The sequence below is a fragment of the Spinacia oleracea genome, chromosome 4, assembly GCF_020520425.1.
Source record: "Spinacia oleracea cultivar Varoflay chromosome 4, BTI_SOV_V1, whole genome shotgun sequence".
In the NCBI taxonomy this organism is placed as follows: Eukaryota; Viridiplantae; Streptophyta; class Magnoliopsida; order Caryophyllales; family Amaranthaceae; genus Spinacia; species Spinacia oleracea.
In genome coordinates this window covers 101,615,351-101,638,502 of record NC_079490.1, presented here as the reverse complement: position 1 = coordinate 101,638,502, position 23,152 = coordinate 101,615,351, and positions in this window count along the sequence as shown.

Below are 23,152 nucleotides of genomic sequence, written 5' to 3'. Positions count from 1 at the left end.
TGTGACTCTAGGGTTGAATGTGTGTTGTGTGGAAAACGGAATAGTGTAGGTTATTAGAAATAACTAGGGAGTATGTTAAACAAATCGGCCAAAGGCACAAGGCCTTGTGACCGGCCAGCCTTGCGAGCGAGCCCACGCGCGCACATTACAAAGGCGTTGGGCCATGGGCCGCGCTTATGTGGTTGTTGTTCTATTACCCCTGCGTGGACACACAGCCGCAAGGCCATGGGCCTGCGCGCTGTTGTGCTGTCGCTGCTAGCATGTTGTTACGTCCATGGGCTTGACGCTTGCGCACTGAGCTTGTGGGCCAGCAACTTGGTCGTTCCCCTTTCGTGTTGCGTCTAATCCTTTGACTATTATTTGTCGTATAGTACTAAAAAAATCCAATGTAATACGATACGATGAATCGTCAGGCTCTGGTGGACGATATACGCAATAATATACGATTACGATCCAACGTCTTATGGTATATTAACGATTTCTTTACTAATTTTTCGAATAGTCGTTAAATGAATTTCCGATTCATTTAATTTGGCGATCTATTTTATGTCATTAGTGTGACCTTATAATTTCAGTCAAGAGTAAGTTGTGAGCCTTAACCATTTTGAGCACGGCCATGCATTTTCACAGTATCTAAGTCTTCGAGAGGTCTTGTACAACAACAACACCATATCCTATTAAAGATAGGAGGAAAATCCCTTCTTGTAACTTATGAACAACTTACTTTGATTCATAGCTAGCCTAAACACTGCTTTTATAGTCTCCTTTTACGGTGCGACGTTTAGAGAGCATCAAAGTGAACTAATTCTCAAACAAGTAATCATAATTACCCATGTTTTGAGGAATAGGTTCAAATCACCATTAATGAGAACGACACATGACATGACTTTAATCTCTAAAAGTGTTCTCATGGTCAATCCGATATGAATTCCAATAAGTACATATGCAAATTATTTCTAAGATCCAAGTCCCATCTAGTTGAAGAAATTGAACTGCAAAACAACTTGCAATCTAATCTTCATTATTCATTGTTCGTCCAACCTTTCAATGACCTGTATTAGGGATCCTTCTGTGATTCAATATTCAAGTTCACTTGTGGGAGTTTCTTTATCAAAGACTCCAATCTTGATATCCCATTTGAATAAATTTGGATCACTTGGACTTCCTCATGTAATACTAAACCATGATTAAAATGAAATATGAAATATAATTTTACAAATGACAAATTTTTAAACCAAATTCTTTCCAATTTATGGGTCTCTAACCCAAAATTAAAACATACATTTTCTTACAAATATGGGTCTTTCACCCAATACTTAAAACATTCATGAAACTCAAACTTTATTCCTTTTCTGCATAAGAGTGTTGTATCTCATTTGTTGCAGAGGTTTAAGTCTATCATACTTTCCTATTCTTAGCATCTTTCCTATCGAAAGCCTTTCAATATAAGATGAAAAGATCTTTGAACATGTTTATAGAATGATCTAGTCTTTCATCGCTCTTAGAATGATTCTAATATTTAAAATAGAAAACCATTCAGATAGCAGTCATGTGATCTACCTGAGATCAATTAAGAACTCTTCAATATAAACAATTCCCTTTTATTTCTTCTTAGGCAATAATGAATTCATTTCAATAATGTAGAATTGCAAATGATGCTTCCCATTTGGAATACTCCAACCAATTCACAGAGATGTAGGAGATTCATCTTTGGACTTAGAACTCGGAAAGTAATCATTATTTCAGTTTACCATGCATCACTTATGGTTTTAAACCTAAGTTACCACCTTTTAATCACGACGCTTAATTCTCCGTGTATGTTTGTGGTTTGCCTAACAACAAGATCCAACTTTTGCATAGGCTATGCATGTAGCATCAAAGCTTTAGTTCATCTTTAATTCCTCTTATCTAGTGTTCATCCTACATGTCCAAATGTATTATATGTTCTTAATATTATTCTAATGATCTTTGATTTTAGATCAAGAGAGATTGTTATACACTCGTCATGATCCAACATTCACGAGTTATCTTAGCGATCTAGATATCATACCATGCATGATTGATCGTAATGCAAAAATCATTCGCAATTTAAAATCTATCCATGTAACTATTAGCTCATTAAGTTTCACGCGATACCGAATCTTGCTAAAATATTGGCATTTCCATGTAATATAAGGTGAAGGTTCCACTAATATTGACAAATACTTTCAAATCTAACCATTTAGAATTTGAATGTCATTTTCAATATAGAGACATGCATCTTATATATAGAACCAATAAAGTTGACTTAGCTCCCACTAAACTTCTCATCTATAAGATGATCCATATTTTCACAAAGCTATGATTTCTCAATAGCCTTGTTGAAAAGTATGGTCTAATTCCCACTTGCATGCATTAATCTACGAATAGATTTCTTAAGATTGCTCTTTTATCTAGCATCCAAAACTTTTATATTGTGTAATGTACACAATTCCTTCCAATAACAAGTCTAATGTAGGAAGATGTTTGGTTTTTCAATTTACATATTTCCATATGCAATGATTGCTAGATTTATCCAAAATAGTCCAAGCATTCCGACTTGGTGAAAAATATTTCAACATTATCAACGTCGTGAAGTCGTTTGTAATCTTTAACCACCAATCTAGATTTTTTATTGTACGCGTATAAATTATCATCTTTCTATGGTTTTGAAAACATGTTGCAACCAATGGGTGTGAACCCCTTATGCAAAAACAACCAAATCATAGACTTGATTCTTAAGATGAAGATATTTCGGAATTAATGGCCTCAAACCTTTTCGGGATTTAATGGCCTCAAACCATAAACCATTTTTGGGAATTTTTAATTCGTTGTAGCTTACCTGTAACTCGTATGTTCTTGAAGACCTTCCAAAGTCTTCATAGTTTTCATTCCTCAAGATATCTACGTATCTATCTTGGTTGAATTATTTTCTTTATATGATTTACCTATGTATTGAACATCAAACATTAGTGTCTATAAAGACATTACTAAAGTCCTTTGAGTATTAGGATTCTCTTGAAGCACTTCCAAAGTCTTCTTGAAGCTCTTCTAAAGACTTATAAGTGTGGAGCTCTTCCAAAGGCTCCTAAGTATCCTACATTTGTTTGTTCCTTGACTCAAAGTTCTTTTGAGGTCACATTGAGGTAATATTTCTTCCACTTGCCTTTTTGGAAAGATGATGGTTTCCTAAAAGACATTATCTAGAGCAACAACCATGGGTTCCCAGATTTGTGGTAGAATCAATACCTTTTGTCTCTTGAGTTGTTTGATGTAAACACAAACTCCCACTAGGTTTGACAACCCTGGATATATATATATATATATATATATATATATATATATATATATATATATATATATATATATATATATATATATATATATATATATATATGTGCTTGAAAAGATATACTGAAACAGAGTTCAATTGTTTAGTGTGATAGTCGTTTGAGAGTATTATTTACAAACTGTATAGGAAAGTAGTCGCAATTATCCTTAATCGAATATCTTTCGATTTCTCCATTCAGACATACCATATTCTCATGGAACTTTGATTGTAATAATGCCATTAGAACAATCTTGACTCGTGACCTTGACCCAGTCTAGATGTTCCAAATATCTTGCCAAGTTGGTTTTATGTCCTTTTGTGAATCACATTGAAGCATTCATGTATTTCACTTTGAGTAAATATTGCCATATTTTCTCAAGTTCTTGTGAAATAGATAAGTCATAAAGTCCATCTTTGGCCCATGAACGTAATTTTCTAGAACAATCTAACAATATTCCATGTCATGTTCAACAAGTAAGACCCATGTGTCTAAAATCAATCAACTTCCAAAAATTTATGCCATGAAATTTTAGAATGTTGTCTTGTTGATGTGCTCGTATTACATTTTCAAAGGTATGTGGAATACAAATCAAGATATTTGATTTGAACCTTCTGAAGTTTGAATGTCAATAGATTTGCTTTTTTTTTATTAATCAATCATATGACTCAACCTGTGAATGACCATTTCATTCAAACAAACATTAAACGATTGCTTTTATTTACTTTGAATGTGAGTCTTTCTGTATCCAAACTGAAATTTGTTTATGATGATTAATGGAACATAATGCCATTAAGTTCTAGTCTTTTCAAGGACTTTAAAATAAACAAGATGACCCTACAGCTAATGCAGCACAACTTTTGTAGACACCTAATTTGTGTCTCCCCTAATGGGATGATGACGAAACCATTATCCTTGCTAGGTGGTTGGTGCAACTCCGTGTGGAAGTCCCAATTGCTAAGATATATTCCAAAATCCAATATCCAAAGTCCAACTCCCGAGCCCGTTCCCATTTCGGAACTCGGTACGAAAATTCAATTTCCAAAATTCAAGTTCAAAATCCAAATACAATCTCACCCAATTGACCTATCCATTGGTTTTACAAGGTCATTTCCAATCAAAATGCCATTAAGCAATCCAAAAACGGGCGCCGACCCAAAAAATCGAGCATGTCGGGCCCGTCCAATAAAACCGAGTCCAAATTCAAATTAAAAAAGTCATGAATAATATGCAAAAAATTACCTTAAAACGTGAAGCTTTGATACCACTGTTAGGATTTACAGTGAATCAAATTAACAAAGCGGAAACAATCCCGAAACCAAGATCCATGTAAAAGTATAGATTAAGAAATACATACATTAGATGCGTGTACTCCCACTTGCTCTACGAACACGAAAAAGAACTCCACTTGTAGTTCCTCTACAATCGTCCGTAGACACGTGCAGATCCGCCTTGATTCTGATAGATTAGATCTTTCTCAAGGTAGTAGGCTTTTTGGGAAATATTCAACTAGGAGGCATAGAGAGAATTAGGGTTCTTGATGTGACTATAGGGTTGAATGTGTGTTATGTGGAAAACTGAATAGTGTAGATTATTAGAAATAACCTAGGGAGTATGTTGGACCAACCAGCTAAAGGCACAAGGCCTTATGACCCGCCAGCCTTGCGATCAAGCCCACACGCGCACAACACCAAGGCACTGAGCCATGGGTCGCGCTTGTGTGGCTACTGTTGCTATTGCCCCCGCACGCTCACACAGCCGCAAGGCCATGGGCATGCACGTTGTTGTATTGCCGCTGCTAGGATGTTGCTACACTCATGGGCTTGGCGTTTGCGCGCTGGGCTCGTGGGCCAACAACTTGCTCGTTCCCCTTTCGTGTTGCATCTAATGCCTTACGGCTATTATTTATAGTATATTATTAGATGATCCAATATCGTACAATACGATTCATTTTCCAGCTCTGGCCAATGTATACGCAATACGATATACGATTACGATCCAACGTCTTATCATATATTTACGTTTTGTGAACTAATTTCCCAAATAGCCATTAAATAAATTTTCAATTCATTTAATCCGACGATCTATTTTATGTCATTGGTGTGACCTTGTAGGTTCAGTCAAGCGTAAGTTGTGAGCCTAATAAGGATTAGAACCCACTGATTGGAAACATTGCTCCAACTAGCCGTTTCGATCACTTGATCTTACTGAATTAATTATTCGTGATGAAACTAAACATCAGTATTGGACCTATGCACCTTGGGTGAAGGACACATTTTCTTCAGATAGGTGCCAATTTCCAAGGGGCTAATAACAGTGGAAACATAAGCCTAGGCTAGGCCACTCTTCAATATGAGAGAGCACTTATAACAGTAAACAAAAACCGTCAAACACACCCTCAATCTCAAATTCCTTGATTTCCATTGTAGAAAATTATCTAAGAAAACTTCATTCCTTGATTTCCATCTTCTCAACTATGTTCCTCTCCTCTGGTGCTCGATTCAAAATTGGCACACTTGCCAATTTATTCCACACAATAACACAGATTTTACAAATACAATTCAAAAGAGGATTCCTTATGACGGTCTATGTTAGTCGACCCCGACCCCAAATCATTTTGGAATAAGGCTTTGTTGGTGTTGTAATTCAAAAGAAAAGCAACAATATCAAACAAATGGAGTATGCAATTTTAAACCATGCAAGTTTTCTTATCTGACAGTTCTTTGGAGTATAAATACACATATACATCCACAATATTCAATTTTACAATCCTAACACTTCTAAAAGAGCAAACTTGAAGTTACTATTGCAGCAATAGTGCTTTGACGATTTTGCCCCCGTCTCTATCCTTTTAATACTGATTTACCCTTCTTCCCCCTTCTTCCCAGATCTTGCCACGTTACACTCTCATCACTCCTCGCTTGCTTCCAGTTTTCTTTCTTTCACCCCTGCTTCTTGGATGGTTTTTCAATAAACCAATCTCCTTTACCCCCATTTTATCTCTTCTCCCTTTATTTTTCTGCTTTCTCTCACCTTTTCACTCTTTATCTGATGTTTTCAGAACGCGTCTGATCTCCTCTTTTGTTGCTACTGCTCTCTCTCTCTCTCTCTTCTGCTCATGGCTTCATTACGGGAAGAACTGTGAGATTTATCAAATCTTCTTATCTCCATCAACCGGTTATGCCAAGTTTTCATAGTTTCATCATTGATAGATTAGGGTTAGGTTTAAGGGTCAGATTTAGGATTTATGTAGAGTTCTTGAAATTTAGGCTTTTGATTTAGGGTTTACTAGAAGTACGAAAGGAATGAAACCCGAGATAATTCAATGGCGAGCTCTTGACTTGTCTTTATGCAAGGTATCAAAGGTGAGTATCTCTCTTTTTTGCCCTTTTCTATATGGTAGTTAATTGTTTTGAGATTAATTTATTAGATTGTTTTATTTTTTGATTAATTCTGATTTTTGTTGCTAATTTGGGGAAAATATATCCAGAAAGATAAATGAAGAAAATGAGGCATCGATTGTCGCATTGAATGTTGAGAATTTGCAGAAATCCTCAATTAATTGTCACAGTTTCCTTCTCAATTTCAAGTTATGGAGATTTATGCGAATAGAAGATGGTAATACGTGAATAAAAATTCACATAATGGTGACATTAAGGTATGTTTTTGTTCTCATCGAGGATTACATATTTTTAATCTCTAGGGATCTTTACTCAAAAATCAAATTAGGGATTTCTGAACTTCCTTAAGTTTGTCAAAAAGCAGACGAAGAAGATGAATAACACCAATTATTCCAATTTCTGTACGTTTTTTATAAGCACTTGCCTCCATATATATTTCCAATTTAACATTTACACTTTACTTGCCAATTATTATATGTTTATTGCACAGTTAATTCAAAATCTCATGGTTCTCATTACCGAATCATTCAACCGCTCCTCTTAAATTCTACGGAGTACTGCAAAGACGAGAGAAAGAGAGATAGTCTTTTCTGGTCTCTCCCTCCCTCCCTCCTCCCAATTGAAGATAAAGAAAATTCGTAATTCATAGTACACCAAACCGTAGGACTTTTTTGAAACATTATGTGCATTGAACTTGATGTATTTCTATCTCATATATAAGATTCATAATACATATTAAATATCCTTGTTTATCTTTTTTGCTTTGGAACTGAAGGTATGTAAGATTTTTCTCATTTGGTAGAAAATATAACAATTCTTAAATTTAAACCAGATATAATTTGGTTAGTAAGTTCTTTTACTTGAGAGTTGAGACCCTGCTCCAAGGAGAGTAAAGTAGGATTGTGGTTATTCTCAGCAAAGTTATGATGTGCTTCTTTGTGCATTAGGTTAGCTTGATAAATGGCCATTCTGATCTGCAAGCTAATTCTCAATTTTGATATTTTTTCTAGATTCTTTGGAGGAGGAATGGAGGAAGAGGAAGAGAAAGTATTTAAAGGGGATGATGGGATTATAGAATTAGAAGCATCATTAGAAGATATGTACATGGGAGGTCGATATGATGAAGGCTATTTAATTACAGAGAGACCTTTTTGCTGCATGAATTAAGGACACCAACACATCACCACAGGCGATACAGAAAAGAAAATATAGAGAGATTGCATTTTTTTTTACAACCAGGAAATGCATGTCTCATGAGTTATGTATAATAAAAACATGCATAAGTTGTGGAGCAGTATTTCTCTACCCAATTAGCCATCTAAAATTTTGTTGAAATTATTAGTCCTCAATTACTGTCAGCAGTTATGAAATTGAGTTCAGTGGATGAACAAAAGTTTTTGACTCTCTTTCGTAGTTCCGTTTCCTTTTTCCCGTTCAAGGTTAGATTACCCAGTTGTTGACTTCCATTGTGGTTTAATTTTCCCTTTCCTTGACTGAAGTTACTGATATTTTATTTTAAAAATAAACCCTTCTTAGCTCTTTAGTTCTAGACAGTTATGGATTCATATGGCCTGGAATTTGAGCATCTACATCCCCAATTTATAATGATTTGGCCAGCTTCTTGGCCCAGATCAGTAAGACTATACATGTGTTCCCCCTTTTAGATCAAAACGCACATAAGAAGACAACCATGCTTTAGCGGTGTTGTATTTTAGCAGGTGACTTGAGAGGTATAATTCATACTAGAGAGCTGGACATAACTTTTCAATTTGAGATCGTCATTGTTGACATAAATTATCTAGTTTGTACATGTCAGGTGTGGAGGGAGAAAAATGTCATAAAGCCGGCATAAGGAAAAAGAGACTACAATTGTCGTAATGAGGTCTATCATCCCCAAATAGGTCTAGGAATGTGCCAGCAGGTAACGGAGCAGGTATGCCATTTATAAATTCATTAAGCTACTACCATGAAGCCTTTTCCTACAGGCATAATTGTTGTTATTTGTATCATTGTACATTTTCCATGTCTTGTGAATTTCGCTCGTAGTTGGTGTTTTGTTCACCCATCATGATGTAAATATTTAATATGCTAATAGCTATAATTTATCCTTAATCGTTTATGACTCGGCCGTCTAAGGTTAGAGGTTAGAATGTTATGTATTTATGCTCAACCTTTCTTTTGAAGAGTCCTTGGGTGGGGGAGGGGAGGGTGCATGGGTTGCCACATGTCATACAGTTCTAACAATCACTATAATCCATCATGTTTGAATTTTGATGTGCTTTAGTATATGCACCATTTTATTTTACCTAACTAATACACTCTTCATTCTACGTTTTGCAGGTTTGCGACAAGTGACCAAATGTAAAATATGAACGTGAATGTTATTCTTTAAAAGTAGATATCGGGAAAGGGGTTATTTTTAGATGCTTACATCTGATGTTGTAGAACCAATTGTTAGGTTATGATATATATGAACAACATAAATCATGCGGAAAAACCAATATGCCAGGAATCATATTAATTGCACATAATCATATAATTAGTCTAGGATGCATACACTTTGTAGTGTGCCCTCCCTAGCTGCGCCCAAACCGAACAAGAACACGTCTTTAGGACTCCAAGTGTCGTCCCTCCGTAAAAAGTCCACAACACGTCCGGATCCGCCTTAAGATTGACCAACTAGAATCGCCCTTAAGGTACTTAGAATTTTCGGCTAATATGTGGCAAGTGTTTGGTTAATTTTTGCTTGAAAATCTTACCTTTGAATACTTGAATTCTCATCCATAATTTGTGAAACTAGGCACATATTTATAGAGTCATGGACAGGGATTTAGAATCCTATTAGGATACAAATTAGTTTAATTAGAATCTCATTAAAACTCTATTAAACAAATTCTACCTATTAGGATTAGGATTTAATCATAGAATGAATTCCATTAGCTTTAGGATTCGTATTGAACACAAGCGTTGCACGAGCACGAGCACGAGCCGCACAGCCCCGCGCAAGCCTTGCGGCCCACGCGAGATGCACAGCCCGCAGCCCACAAGCTCGCGCGCGCGCCATGGCCTTGCTGGGCCTGGCCTTGCGCTGGGCCTGGCGAGGCTTTGGCAGCGTTATGTTGGGCGCTTGGCTTGCTGGACGCGGGCCTGGCTTCGTGTTGGGCCTTCGTCTAGCAAGTCTCATCCGATGCTAATTCGTACGATGCGCTTCCGATTAAATTCTCGATTCTGGAATTCATTTTCGATACCAACAATATTTAACATTTCCGATTCCGGAATTAATTTCCGTTTCGAACAAATATTTAATATTTCCGTTTTTGGATTTATTTTCCGATTCCGATAATATTTCCGATTCTGACAATATTTTCGTTTCCGGCAATATTTCAGATTCCGGCAATATTTCCATTTCCGATAATATTTTCCAATACGTACCATGTTTCCGTTTCCGGCAACATCTACGACTTGGATAATATTTATATTTCCGATACGATCCATATTTCCGTTTCCGGCAATACCATCGTTTCCGGAGTATTTATTTTTTGCCTTTGACGATCTTAGATCCCACTGAAACCAAGATCCGTCGATTCCGAATATCCATAGATAGAGTATTTAATGCCATTAAATACTTGATCCGTTTACGTACTATTTGTGTGACCCTACGGGTTCAGCCAAGAGTAAGCTGTGGATTAATATCATTAATTCCACTTGAACTGAAGCGGCCTCTAGCTAGGCATTCAGCTCACTTGATCTCACTGAATTATTAACTTGTTAATTAATACTGAACCGCATTTATTAGACTTAACATTAAATGCATACTTGGACCAAGGGAATTATTTCCTTCAGTCTCCCAGTGTGCATTTCCTAATTTCTTTGTCGCTCGATGCTTGCTCTTGAACATAAGGTAAGAGTTGTCATCCTTATTTTGTCCAGAGGTGTTTCTCGGTTTCAGAGTTCAACTGATCAAATATACTGATAAACATAGCCTATGATTCATCTGAGCACGGCCTTGCATTTTACAGCTTCTAGCTCTCCGAGTGGCCTTGTACAACTTTCAGCATCTCATCCCGATTTATGGGAGGACAATCTCAATCTTGCGATCTTGAGATTAGACTTCGTTTGATAGGTGATTACCTGAGCGTTGCCTTTATAGCCTCCTTTTACGGTGCGACGGTTGAAAACGTCAAAGTAACCAGTTCTCAAACAAGTAATCTCAAATCACTCAGGTATTGAGGATTAGTGTCTAATAATTTTAATGAAATTTACTTATGACAGATTTTCATCTCTTATAGTAAAGTTTCATAGGTCTGTCCGATACTAGTCTTCCCAAAGTAAGTATCTATGCAAATGATTACGACATTGCCATGTCCACATAGTTCAAGAAACAGAACTACTAGTCATCTTGCATTCTAGTCGTCTAACGTTTTCTATGCGTCCATCTTTATGGAAAACTCCGACCAGGGACCATTTTCAACTTTTGACATTCAAGTTCACTTGATAGACATTCCTTAGTCACAGGACTGGTCCTGACAATCTATCTTGAATATATCGTCAAATTGAAGAGACTCATCATTTAATAAACCACAAATTAAATGGAAAAATGAATTATATTCATTTATTGTGAACGATTAACCAATAATGTTTTACAAAGTATTAAACTCTAAAACTTTAAAACATTAAACAAGGACATCAAATCCATTCTCCAATATGCTTGATTCCCATAGTTGCAGTGTGCGAGTTGTGCTTCGCCTGCGGCAGAGGTTTAGTCAATGGATCTGAGATGTTGTCATCAGTTCCAATCTTGCTTATCTCGACTTCTTTTCTTTCAACGAACTCTCGTAGAAGGTGAAATCAACAAAGTACATGCTTGACTCTTTGGTGGTGTCTAGGCTCCTTTGCCTGTGCAATATATAACTCCGTTATTATCACAATATAGGGCTATTGGTCCTTTAATGGAGGGGACTACACCAAGTTCACCTATGAACTTCCTTAGCCATATAGCTTTCTTTGCTGCTTCATGTGCAGCAATGTACTCCGCTTCAGTTGTAGAATCCGCAATGGTGCTTTGCTTAGCACCTTTATAGCTTACTGCACCTTCGTTGAGGCAGAAGACAAACCCAGACTGTGATCTGAAATCATCTTTTTCGGTTTGGAAACTTGCGTCCGTATAGCCTTTAACAATTAATTCATCATCTCCACCATAGACCAGGAAATCATCTTTGTGCCTTTTCAGGTACTTCAGAATGTTCTTGGCAGCAGTCCAATATGCCTCTCCTGGGTCTGATTGGTATCTGCTCGTAGCACTGAGTGCATACGCAACATCCGGGCGTGTACATATCATAGCATACATTATTGAACCAATCAATGATGCATATGGAATCCCACTCATTCGTCTACGCTCATCAAGTGTTTTTGGGCACTGAGTCTTGCTTAGAGTCATTCCATGAGACATGGGTAGGTAGCCTCGCTTGGAGTCTGCCATCTTGAATCTTTCAAGCACCTTATTGATATAAGTGCTTTGACTAAGTCCAATCATCTTCTTAGATCTATCTCTGTAAATCTTAATGCCCAGTATGTACTGTGCTTCTCCTAGATCCTTCATCGAAAAACATTTCCCAAGCCAAATCTTGACAGAGTTTAACATAGGAATGTCATTTCCGATAAGTAATATGTCGTCGACATATAATACTATAAACCAATTTTGCTCCCACTGACCTTCTTGTATACAGAAGATTCGTCTGCGTTCTTGATGAAACCAAAGTCACTGACTGCTTCATCAAAACGTATATTCCAGCTCCTCGATGCCTGCTTCAATCCGTAAATTGATTTCTTAAGCTTGCATACCTTTTTAGAATTCTTTGGATCCTCAAAACCCTCAGGCTGTGTCATAAACACAGTTTATGTTAAAACGCCGTTTAAGAAAGCGGTTTTGACATCCATCTGCCATATTTCGTAATCATAATATGCAGCGATTGCTAACATTATCCGAATAGACTTTAGCATTGCAACTGGTGAAAAGGTTTCGTCGTAATCCACACAGTGGACTTGCCTGTAACCTTTTGCAACCAATCTAGCTTTGAAAACTTCAAGTTTCCCATCCTTGTCCTTTTTCAGTTTGAAAACCCATTTACTTCCTATGGCTTGGTACCCAACTGGCAAATCGACCAAATCCCACACTTGGTTTTCTGACATGGAGTCTAATTCAGATTGCATGGCTTCTTGCCATTGCTTGGAGCTAGGGCTCGTCATAGCTTGTTTGTAAGTCCCAGGTTCATCAATTTCAAGTAATAGAACGTCATAGCTCTCGTTCGTCAAAATACCTAAGTACCTTTCCGGTTGAGATCTATATCTTTGCGATCTACGCGGGGTTACATCTCTAGATGGTCCATGATTCTCACCAGATACTTCTAAATATCTCTGATTTTCATCCTGAATTTCATCTTGAGCATTCTCTAGAGTTTGTTATTCGATTCGAATTTCTTCGAGGTCTACTTTTCTCCCACTTGTCATTTTGGAAATGTGATCCTTTTCCAAAAAGATACCATCTCGAGCAACAAACACCTTGTTCTCAGATGTATTGTAGAAGTAATACCCCTTTGTTTCCTTTGGGTAGCCCACAAGGATACATTTGTCAGATTTTGGATGAAGTTTGTCTGAAATTAATCGTTTGACGTATACTTCACATCCCCAAATCTTAAGTAAAGACACTTTTGGAGGCTTTCCATACCATAACTCATATGGAGTCTTTTCAACAGCTTTAGACGGAGCTCTATTTATAGTGAGTGCAGCTGTATTTAGTGCATGTCCCCAAAATTCTATTGGAAGTTCGGCCTGGACCATCATTGATCTAACCATGTCTAGTAAGGTTCTGTTCCTCCGTTCCGACACATCGTTCCATTGTGGTGTTCCAGGAGGAGTCAATTCTGATAGAATTCCACATTCTTTCAGATGGTCATCAAATTCATAGCTCAGATATTCACCGCCTCTGTCAGACTGCAGTGCCTTAATCTTCTTGCCTAATTGATTCTCTACTTCACTCTGAAATTCCTTGAATTTGTCAAAGGATTCAGACTTATGCTTCATTAGGTAGACATAACCATATCTACTGAAGTCATCAGTGAAAGTGATAAAGTAGCTGAAACCACCTCTAGCATTTGTACTCATTGGTCCACATACATCTGTATGGATTAAACCCAATAGTTCAGTTGCTCTTTCTCCAACTTTAGAGAAAGGTTGCTTTGTCATTTTGCCAAGTAAACATGATTCGCACTTACCATAATCCTCTAAGTCAAATGGTTCTAGAATTCCTTCCTTTTGAAGTCTTTCCATGCGTTTCAATTTAATATGGCCTAATCGACAATGCCACAGATAGGTGAGATCTAATCATCCTTTTTGGCCTTTTTGGTATTTATGTTATAAACTTGTTTGTCGTGATCTAGTAAATAAAGTCCATTGACTAATCTAGTAGATCCATAAAACATCTCTTTAAAAAAAAATGAATAACTATTGTCTTTTATTAAAAAGGAAAATCCCTTAGCATCTAAGCAAGAAACAAAAATGATGTTTTTAGTAAGACTTGGAACATGGAAACAATCTTCCAGTTCCAAAACATGCCCAGAGGGCAACGACAAATAATAAGTTCCTACAGCTAATGCAGCAACCCGTGCTCCATTTCCCACTCGTAGGTCGACTTCACCCTTGCTTAACCTTCTACTTCTTCTTAGTCCCTGTGAATTGGAACATAAGTGTGAGCCACAACCTGTATCTAATACCCAAGAAGTTGAATTAGCAAGTATACACTCTATAACAAAAACACCTGAAGATGGAACGACTGTTGCGTTCTTCTGATCTTCCTTAAGTTTCAAGCAATCTCTCTTCCAATGCCTCTTCTTCTTGCAATGGAAGCATTCAGATTCAGAAGTGGGTTGGCTCACCTTCTTCTTTTCAGATTTGGTGCCGCCTGGCTGCTTAGTCTGGCTGGCCTTGTTGCCACCTTTCATAGCATTCCTATTCTTTCCAGATTTCTTGAACTTGCCCCCACGCACCATAAGCACATCTTGCTTATCACTTTTGAGCGTCTTTTCAGCGGTCTTCAGCATACCGTCAAGCTCAGTGAGCGTTTTGTCCAGACTATTCATACTGTAGTTCAGTTTGAACTGATCATACCCGCTATGAAGAGAATGGAGGATGGTGTCTACAGCCATTTCCTGAGAGAATTGTTGATCCAGCCGACTCATATTCTCAATGAGTCCAATCATTTTGAGATCATGTGGACTTACGGGCTCGCCTTTCTTAAGCTAGGTCTCAAGAATTTGCCTATGGGTCTCGAACCTTTCGACTCGAGCCAGCTCTTGGAACATGTTCTTTAACTCACTGATGATCGTGAAAGCATCTGAGTTGATGAACGTTTTTTGCAGATCTCTACCCATGGTTGCAAGCATTAGACATTTCACATCCTTGTTGGCATCAATCCAACGATTGAGGGCTGCCTGAGTGACCCCTTCGCCTGCGGCTTCGGGCATCGCCTCTTCCAGGACATACTCCTTTCCTTCCTGCATAAGAACTATTTGCAAGTTCCTTTGCCAGTCAAGGAAGTTTTTCCCGTTCAACTTCTCCTTTTCGAGAATTGATCGAATGTTGAATGAATTGTTGTTTGCCATAGTTTAAAACTACAATTGGAAAGAATAAACAAATAAATAATCATTCACAGCTTCTCTTAATAAACTCAAATTCTAGCATACATGCATAATTTAATGTTCATTAAGAATTTTATTCAAGTTATGTGTTCCGGCAGGTGTGAATAAAATGATTCCAAGACCCTAAAAACCATTGAAGAATTAAGCACATTATGTATTTAGACTCAATTCTAAAATCTTTTAGGTAAGCAAAAGCCTTTTGCTAATAGTCTAGAAACTACTCTTGGTTGATAGGTACGTCTAAGAACTTATTAGGTAAACCTATCGAATTTGCCACGACATAAAAGGACTCCTTACTTATATCGTTGAGTTTCACCAAAACTAACATGTACTCACAATTATTTGTGTACCTTACCCCTTTAGAATCAATAAGTAACACCTCGCTATGGCGGAAAACTATTACTAAGATTGATGTAAAGGTTATACAAGTAAGTGTTATTTTGGCATGGCACCTTTTAACTTAATTTTTAAGTTTGGAACTTAAGGCTCTTACTATGTTGGTTAGATTTTAAGTGAACTAAATCCTTAATCATGCAACATAATCAAGCCACAATCTCATGCATAATTAAGACATATTTAAAAGCAATAAATAACTTAAAGCATGCATAAGATAAATGTGATCTAGTATGGCCCGACTTCATCTTGAAGCTTCAACTTCAAAGTCCGTCTTGAAAATGGATTGGAAACTCCGTCTTGAATTTCACCATGGGAGGCGCCATTTTCTTCAAATAGGATCAGCTATAATTAAAACTAATTACAACTATTTGATGGTACGCAGACCATATTTAAAAGCAATAAAATTTGGTACTTTAGACCAATATTACATTCAAATTAATGGTACGCAGACCATATTTTCTATCCTATTTGGGCCATACTAGTCACTTTCATTAACCTGCAAAACAGTACATATACAATATATACCATTCATCCATTCATTATCATGAATGGCCCACATAGCTGGTTAGTAAAACACATTGTTATGCATCACATAAATATTTGCAGCAATTAATCAAGGGCACCAATAATCTACCAATTATTCAGTCCTTATTAATTCTAATCAAGTTGTTTTAACCTTAAAGGATTGTAGAACTAATCAAGAGTTTATGACTAAAAATGCTCCCACTTAAACAAATAACTTTATATGCTTTACTAATTTTAAACATAAAAATGTATTTCTAGTCTAACCGGAAACATACAAGTTTAATTAAAATTTAAAGCTCATATAAAATCATAATCGAATCCATTTAATTTATTTTTCAGTTGAATTAAACGAATTTAAATTAATTCAAGGTTTTAATTTTAGTAAAATAATTATTATAAATTAAAATTTATAATAATTATAATATTCAAAATTAAATTCCGAGAAAACAATTTAAATTATTAATTTTAAAGTTAATTAAAATTATTTCCGAACTGAAAATCTCACATTAAAATCAAAACGTATCAATCGTCGCAAGACGAGGCACTTGGGCTTGCGCCCAATCCCCATCAAGCCACGACGCTGTGGACCCCGTACGATCGATCATTGCACAAGGCACACACAGCCACACGCCACGTGCAGCCACACGCCACACGCACACGCAGCCATTGCTGGCCACGCTGCGCGCAGCCTTGTGTTGTGTCGCGTCTGCTGCTGCGTTGCTTGGGCGAGCCAGGCGCGCTGTGGCGCAGCACTATCGCTGCCCACACGCGTCTTGCTCGTCGTTTGCGCCTTGCCTCGTCGCCCTCGCCCATCGCATAGCACACACGGCCATCACCATTGCCTCGCGCGCGCGCCATGCTATGTTGCTCGCTGCATTCGTACCGCACGGGCGACGAGCTCCCTTGCTCGTCGTCGCATGCCCGCACTATACAACACCCCTTAAGGGTAACACGTAGCGACCATTGCTTTGTGCGTGCAACATGTATGAGCAATTTTCATTAAAAAAATTAAAATTTTTAATTTAAAATTAACGACAAATTAATAAATCATATTAATTTCATAATTTTAGGGCGAAAAATCAAAAATTTATTAATCAATTAATTTCCGATTAACATGGATTCAAATCTAGGCCATAAAAATTAAAAATTTATCACAAATTAACAATTTTTATGGTGGTTTTTAATCATTGATACCTAATTAAATTGTCAATTAATTATGAAAATCAAATCAAATTCTAAATTATTCGAATTTCAACAAATTAATTACAATTACAAATTAGGTTGTATAATTAACAAGATTAGGCATTCAAAATTGTTAAAACATATACAGTAGGTCAATCAAAAATTCAAGATTTAACAACAAGAATCGCAAATATTCAATTTAACATCTTAAAATTACAAACTTTTGCGTTCGAAAAACTAAAACCTCCGAAAAATCATAGTTAGGCTTCGAATTTGAAAATAGTATTTTTGTCAAAATTTTAGAATGCCTTTTACATGCGGAATTGACACAAAAATCACTCGATTTGGTTGAGTAACGAAGAAACTGCCAAAAAACTGCGTACGTACATATAATTAAATAAACGCAATTTGCAATTAATTACAATTACGAAAATTAATCACCCCTTTTAATTCTTTGCAAATTTGTAAAATTTAACCATGTTAAGCAATTTAAGATTATGAAAATAATAAGAGGCTCGTGATACCACTGTTAGGTTATGATACATATGAACAACATAAATCATGCGGAAAAACCTATATGTCAGGAATCATATTAATTGCACATAATCATACAATTAGTCTAGGATGCATACACTTTGTATCGTGCCCTCCCTAGCTGCGCCCAAACCGAACAAGAACAAGTCTTTAGGACTCCAAGTGTCGTCCCTCCGTAGAAAGTCCACAGCACGTCCGGATCCGCCTTAAGATTGACCAACTAGAATCGCCCTTAAGGTAATTAGAATATTCGGCTAATATGTGGCAAGTGTTATGCTGATTTTTGCTTGAAAATCTTACCTTTGAATACTTGAATTCTCATCCATAATTTGTGAACCTAGGCACATATTTATAGATTCATGGAAAGGGATTTAGAATCCTATTAGGATACCAATTAGTTTAATTAGAATCTCATTAAAACTCAATTAAACAAATTCTACCTATTAGGATTAGGATTTAATCATAGAACGAATTCCATTAGCTTTAGGATTCGTATTGAACACAAGCGTTGCACGAGCACGAGCACGAGCCGCACAGCCCCGCGCAAGCCTTGCGGCCCACGCGAGATGCACAGCCCGCAGCCCACGAGCTCGCGCGCGCGCCATGGCCTTGCTGGGCCTGGCCTTGCGCTGGGCCTGGCGAGGCTTTGGCAGCGTTGTGTTGGGCGCTTGGCTTGCTTGACGCGGGCATGGCTTCGTGTTGGGCCTTCGTCTAGCAAGTCTCGTCCGATGTTAATTCGTACGATGCGCTTCCGATTAAATTCCCGATTCCGGAATTCATTTCCGATACGAACAATATTTAACATTTCCGATTCCGGAATTAATTCCGTTTCGAACAAATATTTAATATTTCCGTTTTCGGAATTATTTTCCGATTCCGATAATATTTCCGATTCTGACACTATTTCCGTTTCCGGCAATGTTTCAGATTCCGGCAATATTTCCATTTCCGATAATATTTTCCGATACGTACCATGTTTCCGTTTCCGGCAACATCTACGACTTGGATAATATTTATATTTCCGATACGATCCATATTTCCGTTTCCGGCAATATCATCGTTTCCGGAGTATTCATTTTTTGCCTTTGACGATCTTAGCTCCCACTGAAACCAAGATCCGTCGATTCCGAATATCCATAGATGGAGTATTTAATGCCATTAAATACTTGATCCGTTTACGAACTATTTGTGTGACCTTACGAGTTCAGTCAAGAGTAAGTTGTGGATTAATATCATTAATTCCACTTGAACTGAAGCGGCCTCTAGCTAGGCATTCAGCTCACTTGATCTCACTGAATTATTAACTTGTTAATTAATACTGAACCGCATTTATTAGAATTAACATTAAATGCATACTTGGACCAAGGGCATTATTTCCTTCACCAATGTCTATGCATCATGTTGTGCGAGTATTATTGTCCTATGTACTGTATTTTGTCTGAATAACACAATGGTAAAAGAAAGTTCTATTGGGAGGTTTGGGTTGGGTCCCATGTATATTATGGAAGGTTGTTTGGCTTTTTACTAATAAGCTTAGATCTCGTGCTTTATGCATCAAGTGATGTTTTTTAATGTTGGGATAAATATTAGGACATCATATACCGATTCACCTGTTTTCTTTGGAAATTTAATCATGAACTCATGTTTTTTAATCAAATCTTATTCCAGTTCTCATAGCTGAAGCCACTTTCAACATTTATCATGACATCTAAAAATGTTCTACATAAATGGTGCTGCAATAATCCACTTTGCAAATAAATATCAAGAATCCCTTACTCTATGTACCCATCATTGGTTTGACAATACTATAGGCTATTTTGGAAAACTTGTAGAAAAAAAGGAAGGCAAAGAGCATATATAGGGGGGAAATATAATAAGTGAAAGTAGTTTTGACTCATAGCTCATTTATAAGGCTTCAGGTACTTGAATTCTATAACATCTTTGATTTTTGAACTCTTGGAAAAACACTTGTTCTCTCGCTAGTGAAGGAAATAATGCCCTTGGTCCAAGTATGCATTCTATGTTAAGTCTAATAAATGCGGTTCAGTATTAATTAACAAGTTAATAATTCAGTGAGATCAAGTGAGCTGAATGCCTAGCTAGAGGCCGCTTCAGTTCAAGTGGAATTAATGATATTAATCCACAGCTTACTCTTGACTGAACCCGTAGGGTCACCCAAATAGTACGTAAACGGATCAAGTATTTAATGGCATTAAATACTCCATCTATGGATATTCGGAATCGACGGATCTTGGTTTCAGTGGGAGCTGAGATCGTCACAGGCAAGAAATGAATACTCCGGAAACGATGATATTGCCGGAAACGGAAATATGGATCGTATCGGAAATATAAATATTATCCAAGTCGTAGATGTTGCCGGAAACGGAAACATGGTACGTATCGGAAAATATTATCGGAAATGGAAATATTGCCGGAATCGGAAATATTGCCGGAAACGGAAATATTGTCAGAAACGGAAATATTATCGGAATCGGAAAATAATTCCGGAAACGGAAATATTAAATATTTGTTCGAAACGGAAATTAATTCCGGAATCGGAAATATTAAATGTTGTTCGTATCGGAAATGAATTCCGGAATCGGGAATTTAATCGGAAGCGTATCGTACGAATTAGCATCGGACGAGGCCCGCTAGACGAAGGCCCAGCACGAAGCCAGGCCATCACCCAGCGAGCCGCACGCAACGCACACCTCGACCAGGTCCAGCGCAAGGCCAGGCCCAGCCAAGGGCGCGCGCGCGCACGCAGCACCGCACATGGGCTGTGCGCTTGTCGTGGGCCGCAAGGCCTGCGCGGGTGCACGGCTTGTGCGATGCGTATGCCGGAAATCCTAATTCTATTGGGATTCATGCGAAGATTAAAATCCTAATCTTATTAGAATTGCTTTGTTATTTAGAGTCCTAATAAAGTTCTAATTAACAAATCCACATCCTAGTAGGATTACAATTCCTTTTCCATACCTCTATAAATAAGGGCCTAGGGGTCATTATTTATACATAAGTTTTCAAGTATTCAAAACTAGGATTTTTAAGCAGAAAAATCAGCCATAACTCTTGCCCATTTAGCCGAAAATAATAGTACCTTAAGTGCGATTCTAGTTGGTCAATCTTAAGGCGGATCCGGACGTGCTGTGGACTATCTACGGAGGGACGACCCTTGGAGTCCTAAAAGACTTGTTCTTGTTCGGTTCGGGCGCAGCTAGGGAAGGCACGCAACAAAGAGTATGCATCTAAATTATGCTATATGATTATGTGTAAATAATATGTATTCCTGGCTTAATGGTTTTTTCCGCATGATTTATGAATTGTCATATGTATCATAACCTCACAGTGGTATCACGAGCCTCTTATTATTTTCATAATCTAAATTGCATGAACATGGTTAAATATTACAAATTTGCAAGAATTAAAAGGGGTGATTAATTTTCGTAATTGTTAATTAATTGCAAATTGCGTTTATTTAATTATACGTACGCAGTTTTTCGGCAGTTTCTTCGTTACTCATCCAAATCGAGTGATTTTTGTGTCAATTCCGCATGTAAAAGTCATTCTAAAATTTTGACAAAAATAGTTTTTTCTGCCGAACCCAGAATTCTCAAATTCGAAGCCTAACTATGACTTTTCGAAGGTTTTAGTTTTTCGAATGCAAAATTTCGTAAATTTAAGATGTTAAATTAAATATTTGCGATTCTTGTTGATAAATCTTGAATTTTTGATTGACCTACTGTATATGTTTAACAAGTTTGAATGCCTAGCCTTGTTAATTATGCAATCTAATTTATAATTATGATTAATTTGTTGAAAATTAGAATAATTTAGAATTAATTTGATTTTCATAATTAATTATAATTTAATTAGAAACCTATGATTAAAAACCACCATAAAAATTGTAAATTTATGATAAATTTTAAATTTTTTATGACCTAGGCTTGAATCCATGATTATCGGAAATCAATTGAATAATAAATTTTCGATTTTTCGCCCTAAAATTGTGAAATTAATATTAATTTATTAATTTGTCATTAATTTTAAATATAAATTTTAAATTTTTATGCGATTCGTTCATATAACTTGCACGCACAAAGCAATGGACGCTTCGTGTTACTCTTAAGGGGTGTTGTATAGTGCGGGCATGCGACGACGAGCAAGGGAGCTCGTCGCCCGTGCGGCACGAATGCAATGAGCAGGGGCATGGTGCACGAGCACAAGGCAGCAGCCCTGCCTTGTGTCGTGGGCCACGAGCTATGGATGAATGGGCATGGGCGAAGGCAAGGCATGGCAGTCGCGTGTGGGCAGCAAGCGAGCTGCGCCACAACGCGCACTGCCTCGCGCAAGCGCGCGCAGCCTCGCGCGCAGCGAGCGCAGCCTCGCGCGCAGCGAGCGCAAGCTCGCGTGCCACGAGCGCTGCGCCCAGCGCTGATCGCGCGCAGCGCGCAATTGCTCGCGCACAGCGAGCGATGGCTCGCGTGCATCAAGCGCTGGAGCGCGCGCAGCAAGCGCTGGCGAGCGCGCACAGCGAGCGATGGCTCGCGTGCGTCGAGCGCTGGCGCGCGCGCAGCAAGCACCACTTGTGCGATGTCTTGCGATGGGAGATGCAGCAGCTATGCGACGAGCGCATGGGCTGCGCGCACATGGCCAGCGATGGCTGTGTGCGTGTGGCCCATGGGCGTGCGATGCGTAGGATGTTTGCGTTGCGATTAGATCGTTTTGAATGTTTAATTTGAAATTTTCAGTTTACGTAATTTTAATTAATTTTAAAATTAATAATTTAAATTATTTTCTTGGATTTTAATTTTGAATATTGTAATTATAATAAATTTTATTTATTCTAATTATTTTACTAAAATTAAAATCATGAATTAATTTAAATACGACTGAAATTAAATTAAACTTTTTGGATTCAATTATAAATTTATATGAGCTTTAAATTTTAATTAAATTTGTATGTTTCCAGTTAGACTAGAAATACATTTTTATGTTTAAAATTAGTAAAGCATATGAATTTATTGGTTTAAGTGGGAGCCCTTTTAGTCATAAACTCTTGATTAGGTCTACA